At 32.8% G+C, this 13,223-nt stretch overlaps 1 long non-coding RNA gene across 1 annotated transcript; it reads right to left on the bottom strand.

Moving 5' to 3' along the window:
* Positions 1-746: 746 nt before the first annotated feature.
* On the bottom strand, positions 747-2,366 carry LOC139845011 (uncharacterized). Its single transcript, XR_011758158.1, has 3 exons — positions 1,888-2,366; positions 1,605-1,704; positions 747-975 (listed from the first exon to the last, which is right to left on the bottom strand). It is a non-coding gene; the product is annotated as an uncharacterized lncRNA (long non-coding RNA).
* Between the last annotated feature and the right edge of the window lie 10,857 nt (positions 2,367-13,223).

Genomic DNA, 13,223 nt, shown 5'->3' with positions numbered 1-13,223 from the left:
ACCAACAGCTGAACCATACTTACAAATTTTACTTGAAGGGGCACCTGCACCATACTTACAAATTTTATTACTTTATACCTACAGTTAAAACGATCATAATAAACCTTACTCATTACAAATTTCAGTAACTGTTGCCCAGTTTAACCATATCGAGATCAACAGATTAATAAGAAAATGTAAGATATTGCCACTGATTTTTATCGTACGCCATTGTATATAAAAACAAATGTTCACTTGACTTCGAGAGTCTGCACAAACGAATTCTTAAATAATAACTGACATAATCACCAAAAATATTACTAAATTCAGCTACCAAATAAATCATATAATCACACGATGTATTACATTTGAGTATGTACCACAGTCTTTTAGTGATGGACAACATAGCTTGAATCTCCTATTTGCAGTACACTATGTACCCAATCAGTCCTATAATCACTTGATCAATTACCTGGTGAAATATATCAACATAGGACATCAAGTGAATATATAAGCAAATAACCGAAGTACAGATAAACTAAGTACATTAATAAATAGTCAAATAGATTACACAAAACAAAGATAAAATTTGGGGTGGAAAACACTTGCTTAACATATAATCAGTTGAGGCATTAGGATGACTCTAATAGGTGGTTCATATGATTGTAATAGCATTGTTTCTGTAAGTTTTATTATCGGTCGAAAAGAAGTTTGTAGCCGAACTTAAAATGCAGTTATATTCTCCAAATGTGCTATAAAATCCCCTTTGACCCAAACTCCAATAATCTTGCAGTCATGTTCTCTACATATGTCATAAAAAAACCCATTTGACCCATATTGTTATGAGCTTAAAGTCATGTTCCCTACATTAGAGATGTAAATTTCGACCAAATTACTTACGAATGAGTTCAACGATCCTAATAAATCCCCGCTATCTTAATCTTTCTCAATCTTGACGGACATAACCATCCAAAAGTCATCACATTTCTCAGCATCCTTCATAAAAAAGACAAACATGTTAGATCGAACATGGTACATATAAAGGAATCATGTAGAACGGGTATGCAACAATGAATCTTACTTCTTAATTATACAATACCAAAAAACATACATTAGCGGCACATGAAATTTAAAAGAAATTTTAGTGGCAGTTGGAAACCCAAACTTATGGCTCTAACAGAGTAATAACAGACCCATTTGCAGAGGTGGCAACATGGACCCAATATGACCCGGTTGCATATGGCAACCCAAACTTTGGTACCAAGCTTTGATTTACTCAAGCTGAGTAGATGAAACATGTTAAAAAAAAAACCGGGAAATTAAAATTGAACACCTTGAATACCTCTGTAGGTTGGATCAATTGTCATTTTCCTTTTACTTGCCACAAACTAAACAGGACTTAAAAATATTTTTAAGTGACATTTAATTTCCCACTTGATTGAGATGATGAAGCATTCCCATATTTTGCAAACAAACCTCTTCTTAAAATCATTTATTTCTGGAATTTGTACATTGATGAAAACCTTGGTACCAGTGAGAGCATTATGGATTATAGCATGATATTTAAACATTATTGCAATGACATACTTATCATAGATAAAGTGTGTATATAATAAAAAAAATACCTTTATGCATTCTCATCCTCCCAAATTGAACTATTACGACCAGTTGATTAACAGCAAGTTAACTTCCAAAAAAATTCACATTTTCACAAAACTGCATACCCTAGAAAAATAATAACAACAAATTATACTTTAATGTTAAATAAAGAAAAACGCTTAATTTAGAGATAAGAGATTGTGTGGCAATGTACATAACATCAATATATAAAGGACTTAAATTTTGTTATGTTCTGTTTCATTCAAACATTAACAGAAGGTTTAGAATTAATACGAATGATAAGCTTACCTGCAATAGCCTGTGCAGCCTCATGTCTAGCCAGCGGACGCTCATTCACATCTTTAAGTATACTAGAGATTATACTGAAACAACTTGTCTTTTAACTAAACTAAGACATAGGCACCCCTGACATTCAATAATCATAAATAAGACTACAAACATTGCAACTGAAACTACAAATTACAACGAAATGTAGCACGGCCCATACGCTTAGCGCAGAAGCTTCATGTTTTAGTCCAAAAGCTTCATGTTTCAAGTTACTTTGTCCATTCCAATGGCTTTCATACTAAAAGCCTTACAGATAAGTGAAATTATCAAGTACTTAACATTTTTGCGGTGACTGTTGTTGAGGTTAAACACATTGTAACGATTAAGTAAACGATCTTACTAAAAAAGATTTTATCAGGCAACAATATATAATGTATCATAAAATAAATCAAGAGATGACAACGGACAGTATATAACATATTACTATATAAGTGAGTGAATTATGGTGTAACAGATGAAAATCAGTTAACAAACATTACTATTACTATTACTATCCAAATGAAAACAAAAACATGCTAGTACTGACACATTATCGCCATGCTAACATATTGGAAACGAAATCATATTCACGTCAAAAACATTAATAAATAGTTCCATAGCTCATAAATTAAACAAAAATTTTACATAATCACTAACTTGGAAGACCCCTTTCGATTTGGTTGCTAATTGGAAGGTCTCAACTCCCGACCCATCTGCTACCCATTCTTCATCAGCTCAACCTCACTGCCATTCAAACTCTACCAGAAACCCTAACGTCAACTCATGTTCATATGTAAAATTCATTCAAATTATAACAAAAAAGCTTCATCTTACAAAATGATCTTTATATGATCATAACCTTATATGCCAGAGAATGAAGAATCACAAAAATAATAACAATATACATAAGTGTAATGCATAAGTTCATTAATAGCCTACCATCTGTAAGCTGAAGATACTTAAGAAAATGTGGCATTAAGTTCCAGCAACAACAATTGAAATACAATAAGAGCCCTAATAAAATATATATATGTAAGCCAATTAAATTAATTGAAATTTATAAAACAAATAAACATTAACAAACCTATAGTTAGATATATTTATGGGAATCGAAAATTACAGACCTGTAAGTAAATCATATTACTTCAAACTTGATTCCGGATGATATGATTGTTTAGACTGCAAATCGGATCGTTAAGCATGAATGTCAAAAAAAATCCCTGCTGCCGAATATAGATAACTGGTTCCGATTTAGGTTCTGTAATTTCATTCTTCACAAAATGATTGATTGCGAATATTTGGAGACCATTAAGCGCCTGTTTTTTGGTGGAATGCAAAAGAAACTTGAAACCCTAGAAAAGTGAAAGAACCCTAAACGATTGATAGTAGAAAATTGGTTCTGAATCAGATTATGATATTTCATTTTTCTCAAAACGACAGCAGATAATTGGAGACAATTTGGTAAATCCTAATCGTAAACACGGATTAAATTTGATGATTTAAACACGGATTAGTAAACAACATAGTCTAATAATTGCACTTGGTAACTAAAAAAATTATACATTCATCTTTTGATATTATGAATCATACAATATTTTCATCATATGTCTGTTCAATTTGATATTGAATTCAGTTGCCTGTGCAATCCATAAAACACAACTCGTCGTGAAATTTAATTGCGTGTTCAAATGAACGCTTAGCTTTAAATCAGTGGTATGAATATCACGACATAAATATAGACCAGAGTCACACCGGGGGGTAAACGAGCCGAGCCAAGCCCGAACTTGGTAGTGTTCGAGCTCGGCTCGTTTAATTTTCAGAAAGCTCGAGCTCGACTCGAATCGAGCCTCAGTTTTTGAGCTCGAGCTCGGCTCGCAATACATGTTAAGTCACGCTCGAGCTTGGCTCGTTATAAGCTCGTTATCAAAAATTTCTTTTAGCTCGGCTCGTTAACCAAAGCTGGAACTTGTTGCACTAATTGAAGAAGGGATCTTCCTTTTCTAAAAAGAAAAAATTGAAGAAGGGATCTTAACATATGCTAGTGAAAGTTTGAAAAGAAATGATAGATATAAAATAAAATTTGAAATGGAGAGTATTGCCTTCAAAAAACTGAAACATGCGAGTTTCGAAGTTAAATGGATTTTCGAAAGATGCATACTTGAAAGATGAGAAGAAATATGCAGGTGCATCGAAGAATTAAAATGAAAACAATTTGATGATTTAAGCGTGATGCAAAGGAATGAGAATTGCAGAAGATTAAATTTGGTGGTGATTTGGTGGATAAAAATGGAGGTTTGAAAGCAGATTGAATTTTGAGTAGATAACAGGTACACATGGCAAGTAATCCGTGTTAAATGGGTTGATTGTCACATCATCAAGTAATCACTTGCTTTATGGTATAGAAGATAGATAGATAAACAATATCGTACTCGATGCTTCCCTTTTCTCTCCCAAAGCCTAACGGCTGCAACCATTTTTCAAATTATCCCAAATATCAATCATCTTCCGGTCAATCCAAGGTGGTTCCTCCACCTCCACCACCGCCGGAATCTCCCTCACCTTCACCTAGCAATCAATTTGAACCTTCACTTTCTAATTTTCCCTTCCTACAAACCTGCACTCATCCCATTACAACCACATCTTCCACTTTTAAACCTTCTTCTACTTCATCAGAAGCTTCTGCCTCCTTTAATTTCGTCAACGTTCAGCCTATTTCGCCTACTGCTTCTGCAGATCCTTCTGCTGGTGCGAGATCCGGGCATGACCAGATGCGGCCGCCTTCTGTTTTAGCTGCTGATGGTGTGCTCCGGCCTGCTTGTTCTTCTGCCGATGACCTTTGCCATACCGTTTTCATTGGGAGGATCGAGAAAAATGTTACTCGTCACATGGTTGAAAGCACTTTCGGAAAAGTGGGTGAGCTTCAGGAAATTAAATTTTGTCCATCCCGGAGGTACTCTTTCGTCTCTTTTGTGAATGGTTTAGATGCTATCAAATGGGTCAAGGATTTTTGGCCAACCAATTTACGTGGGTTGGCCAAAGCGACGATCAGTCAAAGTGTCCAGTCGTGTTGGTGATACTTTGGGTAAGAAAATGAGATGTCTGATCTCTTCAAATAGGTTGGTGGTCGATAAACTTGGCTTGTCTGTTTTTATTATGGATTTGGTTCCTTTGGTGGAGACGAAGGTATCGAGCCTTTTGGTGTCGTGTAATGCTCAAGTCACCCATATTTCTAAATTTGGAGCTTTTAGGTGTGTAATCATATGCGGCGATTCAAGTAGCTTCAACAACATTATTAATGCTAAGGATCAAGACTTTGTTATGATTCGCCCTTTTTCGGAGTATGCTTCTTCGTTTTGTCGATTTGCTTGGTTGGAAGTGAACGGCATTTCGGGTATGTGTGCATCAGATGAGAGTGTAACTGTGGTGGGTAAGTTATTTGGTGATGTTTTGGCCGTGGCTAAATCGACTTCCAATTTGGGAAGTATCAGTTCTCTTTTTGTGTTCATCAAATCATCGAACCCGAAACACATTCATGATTCGGTTGAGGTGGACGTGGTTACTTCGGCTAAGGATCGTTTCATGTGCAACGTTTGGGTCTCCGAAGTGTCCGATTTGAGTTGCTTGAATCGTGTGATTTTTGATGCTTTTGATCAACAACTTTTGTTATCTACTAATCGGTTTGTGGTGTCAAGTACTCCGGTCTCGAATTCTAGGCCTGTTAAGCATTCTAACACTAGAATCGATGTCGGTGCTAGCCCGACTCTTGTTAGAAACGGCTCCGGTTTAAAATTTGGATCTTTGACCAATGACGTGGATTTGATCGAAACTCTTGATGTGCCTTGTGAAACTGTCTCGCCACTGTTGTGTTCGACTTCTTATGGTGTAGATGGTGGGCGTTTTAAGGTTGAGATGGTGCAGCAGAAGGATTGTGTTACTGATGGAACCGATGTTATTTGCAAGAAGAAGAAGGTTAGTAACAAAAGAAAGACTAGTGTTGAGGAGGTTTTGGTTCGTGACGAAGATAATGCGGAGAAGAATGGTAATGACAAGAATGGAGTTGACATCACAGATTTAAGTTCAGTTTCTGATGTAGTAGGTACCCGTGATGTCGGTTGTGGTGCGGATAAAGATCGGAACCTTTGCTTTTTTGAAGATCTCGTGAAGGATGGTTCGCTCCCTGCTCCCGTGCCGGGCATTAGAATTGGATCGTCTTTGACAACGGATTCTTCTTATGCGATCGAAAATTGGTCAGGCAAGAATATTACACGTTTGAAGGTTGGCGGTGTGGTTGTAAAGCCGGTCATAAAGACTCGGAAAGGTAAAGCGGTTGCCGGGTAACGCGGTTCCGTTTGGTTTTGTTTTTTAAAGGGTTGTCGTTTATTTGGTGCTTTAGGGTCTTGTATTGGATTTTGTTTGTAGTGTATTTTCGAGATCGAGTTAGAATCCGGTTGCTCAAGGCTCGGTTTAGTTAGCTTTTGTTTCTTTGTTTAGTGTTAGGGATCATTTTCTGTTGCCGAGCCTTGCTTTGTTTTTGGATCAATTGTTCCTTTGTTCGTCTTTTTCATCTATTGATGAAAAGACTTTGTTTTAATGTTATCGTTATTTTAGTCAAAAAAAAAATAGATAGATAAATAGATAATTACTAGTGAAATTACTCGTGGAATTACGGGTTTGTTTAAACGAAATAGTTTAATGATATATTTTAGATATTAAGTAATTTTAAACACTAAAGTCATTTTAACGATCGTCAGTTAAAATTACACAATTGGTCCTTAAAGCTTGTTAAAAGATTGCACCAAACAAAACTTCATGTTCTTCGTATCCCCAAATCGTCATCTTCATCTTAGTTGCTCATAATCTTAAATCGAAAACAGTTATGAGTTCTACTTTAATAATCAAAGCTTCGTGAATCATCTATTTCTATTAACAGTTACAAATTTAGAGTTTTTGATCTATGTTCTTGATTTTTTTACTGAAAAACACAAATACATACGTTTGGAGAAATCTACTCCATCAAATGATGAATTGAACATAGATCTATAATCCTCATGACTTGTTTGTGATTCATGAATCATAAAATCGGATGGAGAAACAACATAAATTCAGAAATCTCAAAGTCAATGTTCAAATGTTTTCGGTCAACAAATAAATTGAAAAGATTATGTGATTTTCAGTACAATATGATGGATGTCGAGTGTTCAGTACATGATTTTGAGTATGTTTCATGTTTACATCATCATTTAAAGAAGCCTAAATCAATAAATCGGATTTCATGTTCTTATGAACTTTCTGGTCCCTGTTTTTTTTTTTTTTTTTGCAAAGGTTATTGGATGTTGGTATCAATCAAGAACGAGTCTATAAGCACTTATTGCTCTAGATGTTTGATTTATAAAATTTGATAAAAGAGTTTTTTAATTATGTTATGATTTCATGCAGATAGATACATTGAGGGGGTTTATATAATCCAACATGGAACCTATTTTGGAATATAAATAACAATTGTATCTAACTTCTAATTGTACTGGAAAAATAAGGACTTCTCTATATCCAGCAGGACTTCTACTTTGTATCTATAATTTGAGTTGCACCCATTTTTGTTGGTTGTTGGTTTCTATCGATATAATGTGTGTTACTTAGCTTTATGATGAACACTTACTGTAGTTGCAATTAAGTTATGGGTAAATTTTTAAGAAACTTCAGGGACCAAATGTGTATTTTTGAGTAACGATCGTTAATGAATTTGACGAAGAGTACCTTAATTTTAAAATTTTTGAACACGTAATTATTTTCTTGTGCAAAAATAAAATTGAAATCCTTTTCGGACTTGTGCGAATTAGGGGTTACCTTAATTGTCAAATTGAGTACCTTATGTTACCTTTTCGGGCAATTTGCCCATTTACTAATTACATAAAAAGCAAGAAAACTTTCCATGACCTCTTGACCAGGGATCAGTCCAAAGCCACCATCATCATACATCATACATTCATACATCTGCAGTAAAACATTCCCTTATAAGCCATATACTTACGCTAAGAACATAACACCTAAATCTAACATGATGAACATGATGTTCTCTTTGGTGAAAAAGGAAAAGGGAGTCATACCTATCTAAACAATTGTACTTCCTCTTCAACAATTATTTAAATGTAAACCTAAAGCGGTTGAGTGTAAACTCATACTCAAAATTGAAAACCGCATAACAATAATGTGCACAACAACTATTTAGCAACAAAAAAACATGATACTTAAAACAATACTCGTGGGTTAGATACTTGAGAAGTCTTCATATACAACTCACTGTCCAGTCCTTGGATTTCTCTTTATCCAGGCCACTCCGGTTAGCCAACATTGAAGACTTCTCAAGCGTCATAAGACATGTAATCCGAAATGAATTGAACTTTCTCACGATCGCAAGAACGTAAAGAGTTAAAGCGCAATTTCTGAAATATTCATGTAATTAAGATTCAAGAAAGCCGAGATTTAATTTGCAAGAAAGAAAACGCATTGATGCAAGCATATGAAGGTATTTCAAACAGTCAAATCATGCAATAAGATCAATATAAAAATCAAAAATACTGAAAGATAAAATAATTATAGTTTTTTGGTACATATACGCATTTTATCGAACACCTCATCCCCAACACTAAACCCATATATTAACATGGAGTATGACTTAATCTCAAAGAGGTATCTTAAATTACTATAAAACTAAAACTTTATATCCTAAAAATTATATAACCATAGTCAATTATATAACCTAATAATAAGAGCGATATAAATTTCAAACTTAAAGACATAAATTAAAGGGTGTTGATCCGTACACCACTAACTTTTTGCCATACACCACTAAAATACATCTTTGGACCATTTTACCCTTTCTTCCAATTAAATTAGTTCACTTCATTTTGTAATATTTTTCACTATTACTCGTATTATTAATCTTTGATTATAATCAAATGATAGATGGTAGATGGTAGATACCCATAAGCGAATTAATGTTATTAATCTTTTGATCATAATGATAGATGATAGAATGATAGATACCCAAAAAGCAAATTTGTTGCTCCAAACACTAATAATAAAGATTATGAGTTTCAAAAAACTAATTCAAACACATGAATGTAAAATAATTTATGTGCTGATACATGTGAAAACCACGTAACAATTTCTAGAAAGATACTTATAAAAAAATTGCTAGTGAAGAGGATGGCTAACCACTAAACTAGTAAGATATGAGTAATTCTTTACGGATTCAATACTGCATCATATAAACATATTTGAAAACAACAATAAGAAAAGTTTAGAAGCAACAATTATAAATAGTGAAGCAAATCGATTAGAAATTAGGGCTACAAATAGTTATGTATTCAATCTAGGGTAGGGTATTGTTAGGTGGAGGGTTTTGATTTTGGGATACATGAAATAAAAGCCGTGATATTTAATTGGGGGAAAGGGCAATAAGGTCCAAAAATATAATTTGGTGGTGTATGGCAAAAACCTTAGTCAACCCTTAATATTAAATTACTATAAAACTAAAAATTTATATCCTAAAAATCCGTTAAAAAGTTGTTCACCCAATTTAACGACGTCATCATTCCAGCTTACTTTTTGAATCGATGATGGCAGTGCTGAATCCAAACCTTAGGGAAAAAAAATTATTTCTAATAAAAGCATAAATAAACAAGATTGATTGATTGATATATGTAAAAGAAAAAGAACCTGGGAGGTTTCATGGATGGTGTTGAGGTGTTGGATTAACAATTGATTCAGCCATTATTTCACCTTTTAAATGTTCAACCGATGTTCATAGCATGGTCTTCCTCTCGACTCATCTTCCAGTAGAAGATAATTGAGAATCAACAAAACAATATTGAGTTGATTTCATTTTATTTTAATTAAACTCAAAAACCTATATATTACTGTACAATGAGCAGACCTGCAACCATCAAAATAATTTAACAAAAACACATTAAAATAACAATGGTTTTATCTTCGAACATAAAACCCTAAAATAACCAAATCCAAAGAAGACATATTAAGGGGTGTTTGGATTTGCGTTTTGAAAAATGATTGTGCGTTTTGAAAACTGATAATCAGATAATCAGCTATATCAAAACGTGATTTAGATTAATGGTGTTTGGATTTGATTATGCAGTTTGATAACGTAATAATCAAATAATCAGTTTATAAGCGTTTGGAAAAATCATATTATTTGATAACTTAACTAGTAAAAGGACCAAAAGACCCTTCTTTTAATACAAATAAATATATAAATATAAATATAATATAATAAAAACAAATACCTATAAACAAATATTTACATAAATTACATACATACGAAGTATAAACTTATAATTTTAAAACTAGTATAAATATAAAGAGGTATTATATTAATATAAGTAAATGATTAATAAAATAAATTTAATGGAAATTGGAAAAAAAATCAACTGATGAAAAAAGAACCCAACATATATACTTCCATGTCAATATATACATAACTGACGTTGCAGGAGAATAAAGTATACAAAATAGAGTTATGACGTTTTTGTTCGGGTATAATAGTAAATTTATTGGTGAGAAATTATTAAAGAGAAGATTTCATGCAGTAACTCTCCCATCACTTTTGGATTTTCACGTTTTGGAGTCTAGAAAACGTAAATAATCAATTTTTATTGTTTATTTACCAAACACTCAAAACTGATTATTTGTAATTTCAAAACGCAATAATCAAATTGTAATGACTCGGAAAATTTTCGCATTATTAAATTAATTACAGGATAAAATGTTTTCGAACACGATAAACGAACCTATTATGTTGAGTCTTAAAACTTTTTGAACTACATTCATGTACCCTTTGACCATTCCGACAATTCACGAACAACAATTTATAAATGGACATACATACATACATACATACATACATAACACCTTGAAACGTTAATACAATATTACGATTTAGTCTTCAAAACAAAATATGTAAAATAATTTACGACATAATAAAACCTATTATTAAAATGTATTTAATATGGTAGTAATGGACAATTATTGTGCTAAAAGAAATAGTGTTCAATTTAAACATAAAAGTAAAAGGTACTAATATTATCATATTAGCAAGTTGAAATAGAGTTTACTTTGGCTTTTCGTTTACCTACTAAATTTGTATATGAATCGACATAATATAATATAAATAAGAATTTAATTAATGAAATTATTGAGCAATAATTTACATCTATCCGTTTGTAAAGCTTTTGGTAAGTGGTAAAACTCTTTGAACTATAGCAATTAAAATATCCTACACCAACTCCTTGTAGATATTATGATATCATAAAAGCTAAACAAATTCAAATTTATCGTCTACTTTACTCACATGTGACATGAAAATCCAAATTACATATAACTCCAAATCATACCTATACACTCATCACTAACTAAACCCACTAAAACTATGTGAAATCGTTTACATATTGACAAATACTATATATAGATTAATTAATCAATATAATAGTTCTATGATAATGCAAGATATAATAGGGATTAAAATTTAAATCTACGAATTTGCTATGACTATATAACTCAGGGGGTAAATAGTAGTTGTAACGATCTCTTTATTAATTTTGAAAGACTTTCCATAAACTAGGGTCTATAAATGTAAAACATAATAATATAATATATTCTATTTCGTTTATTCTTTCTTTTTCACTAACATACACGCATCATATATCTATATATATATATATTATTTTACTATTATTAATAATGTTATGATTAAATTAAATATGTCGGTAGCTATCATACAAAATAAAAAGTCACGGACCTTGTTTTATTTATTGTTTCACGAGCTATTGTCCGTAAAAATTTTCTATAAATTGATGTTGTTTCAGTCGAAGAAATCGCACACTTAGACACATACAACTATATTTTACTTTGTATTATTATTAGTAACACACATATTCATATATAATTACTCCGTATAATTTCAAAGTTAAACTTCAAGATTAGTAGTTATATACTGTAAACGGGTTATACACGGGTGCTTTTGTATCGGGTTTCAAGCTGGTTAAAACTAAGGAAACAAGGGTATTGTTCGTGAATCCAAGACCAACCATGCAATCATCCACTATCGTTACGTCTACGCATTTTACCTATAATATTGAACCTCAATATTGAACAGTGAGTTTATAGATCCCTTTTTAAATGCTTTAAATATTTTTAGGCTGAGAATACATGCACTTTATTTTATACGTAATGGACACAAGTACATACTTAATTCTACACCGAGTTTAAACCAAAAATCCCTTAGCTTTGGTAACTAGTAACTACCAGTACATAGGATGTGGACTGTTGGGCGCGAGTAATTGTATATGGATCCATAGGGCTTGACATCCCCGTCCGAGCTAGAGCGCTAGCCTTTTAACGGACGTATGTTACTTGAGTTTACGACACGTTGATTTGCGTGTATTAAAACAACAGGGGTAATTATTATTATAACGTTAAGTTTAGTTACCAGGGTAATCTGTTACGTAGAATCTATTGATAAACTTTTGATGAAATCTTGTGGTCCATCTTTATATACTTATTATTCGAGCGATTAAACCTATAACTCACCAACATTCGTGTTGACCTTTTTAGCATGTTTTATTCTCAGGTCCTTAGACTGTTTCCGCTATGATGTGCTTGTTGCCTGCATGAAGTCTCTCATGCTTTGTTTAAAGTTTATTGCATTCGAAACAAAACTATGTTGTGTAATAAATAATTTGACTGTGATGTCAACCTGTATTATTAAAACTTATGTATTTTGGAGATTTGCTTATACTTAAGCACTCGCCCACATGTTTATAACTTTCTATGTTTAGAAAGTTGTTTAATTAATGAATGCAATATTTTATCAAAACGTATCATATAGAGGTCAAAACCTCACCGTGAAATCAATGAATAATGTACCGCGTCAATAGCGATTTTGACTGGCCGTTACAGTTGGTATCAGAGCTTGAGGCCATAGGGAACCAGAATTTACATTAGTGTGTCTAACTGGTAATTGTTAGGATGCATTAGAGAGTCTGGACTATGACCGTATCTGTTTTTTTACCATTTTTTGCTTATCATTACTTGTCGAAAATTGTATGCTTAACACATAATTATATTTAAACATATAAGATGTCTAAAATGTCGGATGCTGAGTTTGAGGAACTAGTCGAGAAACGTGTGAATGAAAGAATTGCTGCAGCCGAGGCAGCAAAAGTAGCAGCCGTGAATACAAACTCACGAAACGGATCCTCATACATGTAGTGACCCGAACTTTTCCATGTTTATATATATTA

Source organism: Rutidosis leptorrhynchoides, chromosome 4 (assembly GCF_046630445.1).
Source record: "Rutidosis leptorrhynchoides isolate AG116_Rl617_1_P2 chromosome 4, CSIRO_AGI_Rlap_v1, whole genome shotgun sequence".
In the NCBI taxonomy this organism is placed as follows: Eukaryota; Viridiplantae; Streptophyta; class Magnoliopsida; order Asterales; family Asteraceae; genus Rutidosis; species Rutidosis leptorrhynchoides.
Note: the sequence above shows the minus strand (reverse complement) of the source record. Positions and strands in the feature narration are given on the sequence as shown.